We start from the raw sequence: 3,325 nt of genomic DNA on the forward strand, positions 1-3,325 counted from the left end.
GAGCAAACCTTCTTCATAGGTCTTTTCTTTTCTCAGTCAAATGTGTACATTTTCAGATCAACAAACTTTATCAGTAAACTAATATGTTTGAGTAAATAAATAAAAATAATCATAACATAAATTTATTCCTTTTTTTTGTATCATACATTTCTATCCCGTAAATAACAGTCTCTAAATATCATTATTTCAAACACTCAATTTAAACTTACACTTGTTTTATACCAGTCCCTTGAGGGTTAAATCCCTTTGAAAAATAAATAATATTTCAAGGGGTGTCCCATATCTAAATTTACTTATACACATTTTTCCAATCAAGATTAAATGGGTAAGATACTTAAACATATCATGTGTCAAACCATTCTTATCTCGCACACAAATCAGCACATCTGTTGCTTGTAAAATAATTGCTATGTTATATCGATCGTAAAACAATGTTTCAACATGCTTCCACAAATGGTGAATTTTACTGCAATAGAAAAAGAAATGTTCAATATAATCAACTTGTTCAATACAATATGGACATTTATCATTATTTGTGAGTCCCATTTTTAAGAGAAGAATATTGGTTGGGTATATATTGTGTAATATCTTCCACTGTAATTCTTTTAGTCTGGTTTCTGTTGTTGTCTCTTTTGCATTGAGCCAAACTTTTTCTTCAATATTAATACCAAGTTTGTTCAGCCAAAATCGAACACAACAGGGTGGACTATATTTCATATCTGTCATAAAATTTCAAAAATCTCTAGCTTTTAACATCACTTTATCATTAAAATACAATTTCGAAAATTCTTTAGTAACAGCATATATATACATAATCAGTATTATTCTTTAAATAACGAGACAACGCCGAGTGAACAACAATGTACTGTAAATAGAGTTCTGGTGAAGTACCAATTAAGTTCTGTACATTTTGAAATGACAAAATGGAATTGTTTTCTAAAAGGTCATTGACATGTGTTATTCCTTTTTTTGCCCAGTTGTCAAAATAAATTACATTATTTTGATATTTTATATCGACATTATTCCATATGCATGCCATCTTCAGAGATGAAGGAGAGTGCAGTGTATTATGTTCCAACCAGACTCGCAGTACTTTGCTCCAGAAGGAGGACTGAAGACTATCTAACCCTTTAAACTTTTTAGGACCAATAATTGAATTAAAACAAGATAAATCTGTTCCAAAATTACGGAAATATAATCTAGGAATCCAAGTCCATGTACTATTGTTATTCATATTCGAAAGCTGAGCAAGCCAGCCGCACAGAATAGATTCTTGCAATATTTGCATATCAATCATTTGAATTCCTCCTGTTCCTATTCCACTGCACATAACACTTCTCTTCACTTTCTCAAACGCTTTCTTATTACAATTAATTTTCCTCCAAAGAAAACGAAACAATATCGTATTAATTTCTTTCAACACAGGTTCAGGGATGCATATTGCCTGCATAACATAAACAAACTGGGAAATCAAAAAACTTTTTATTACGCACATTTTACCAAATATGCCAAGATTCCGTTTTTCCCAGTTTAAAATCACCTGTTTAATACTCTTAATTCGTTGTGTCCAGTTTTCATTCACGAGGGAGGCACTGGATGTATTGCAAAAATTAACAAGTTAACACGTCAGAATGAGATGTGAAGGAGTGAAGTTCTTGACTGGTCAGAATGAGATGTGAAGGTGTGAAGTTCTTGACTGGGCAAGTTCTGACAACTCAAAGAGCGGTCTCAAAATCACCAGTTAACATGTCAGAATGAGATGTGAAGGAGTGAAGTTCTTGACTGGGCATGTTCTAACAACTCAAAGAGCGGTCTCAAAATCACCAGTTAACACGTCAGAATGAGATGTGAAGGAGTGAAGTTCTTGACTGGGCATGTTCTAACAACTCAAAAAGCGGACTCAAAATCATCAGGTAGCATGTCAGAATGAGATGTGAAGGAGTGAAGTTCTTGACTGGGCAAGTTCTAACAACTCAAAGAGCGGTCTCAAAATCATCAGTTAACACGTCAGAATGAGATGTGAAGGAGTAAAGTTCCTGACTGGGCAAGTTCTGACAACTCAAAAAGCGGATTCAAAATCATCAGTTTGCATGTCAGAATGAGATGTGAAGGAGTGTCAGTGAAGGTCTTGACTGGGCAAGTTCTGACAACTCAAAAAGCGGTCTCAAAATCACCAGTTAACACGTCAGAATGAGATGTGAAGGAGTGAAGGTCTTGACTGGGCAAGTTCTGACAACTCAAAAAGCGGTCTCAAAATCACCAGTTAACACGTCAGAATGAGATGTGAGGGAGTGAAGGTCTTGACTGCCGACTGGGCAAGTTCTGACAGAAAATGAGCGAAGAGATTGAATCATTGGCTGTCTTTTGAACTGCAGTAAAACCTGCTTTTTTGAAAACGTACGACGGCGATTGGCAGAGATAGGTGGAACGAAAGACAGAGACAGATGGACAGGGAGACAGAGAACGATAATACGTGTGTGTGTGTGTGTGTGTGTGTGTGTGTGTGTGTGTGTGTGTGTGTGAGTTTGTGTGTGTGTGTGAGTGTGCGTGTGTGTGTATGTGTGTGTCTGTGTGTGTGTGCGTGTGTGTGTATGTGTGTGTATGTGTGTGTGTGTGCGTATGTGTGCGTGCGAGTGTGCGTGCGTGCGTGCGTGCGCGTGTGTGTGTGTGTGTGTGTGTGTGTGTGTGTGAGTTTGTGTGTATTTATATGTGTGCGTTAATGTTATTGTGTGTGTGTGTGTGTGTGTGTGTGTGTGTGTGTGTGCGTGCGTGCGTGTGTGTGTGTGTGTGTGTGTGTCTGTGTCTGTGTGTCTGTCTGTGTGTCTGTGTCTCTGTCTGTGTCTCTGTCTGTGTATCGATCTGTGCGTGAATGGTTTACAATCACTGTACGCGACTCGTTTCTTTCTGACTTTCCTACTTTTAACATACCATCCTCCTTGCGGGTGCTTTAGCGTAAACACACATTGAAAATCAACAGCCTCGCAGCGTTCTGTCCAGAGTGGTAAGCGTTTGCTGAATTGATTTTGCATATTGACACTGGTGTCAGCTACAGCATTAACACAACAACAACTATTGTGTTTTCAGCGTCGCAATAGGTATGACGGCTTACTAGCGCCAAAAACCTGGGGTTACCATTATCACGTGAAAATGAGTAATTAACCCTGTCAGTTAGCGTTTTTACGTGTTAATTACTGGTTTTCTCGTAAAAATTACAAATTTTCAGTTTTGGCTCTAGCAATCCGTCAGAAAGCGAGCCAAAACTGAAAACTAGTAATGTTCACGTGAAAATTAGTCACATGATAATTACAATTTTGTAGTTCTGGCG

Source organism: Littorina saxatilis, unplaced genomic scaffold, assembly GCF_037325665.1.
Source record: "Littorina saxatilis isolate snail1 unplaced genomic scaffold, US_GU_Lsax_2.0 scaffold_836, whole genome shotgun sequence".
Taxonomy (NCBI): Eukaryota; Metazoa; Mollusca; class Gastropoda; order Littorinimorpha; family Littorinidae; genus Littorina; species Littorina saxatilis.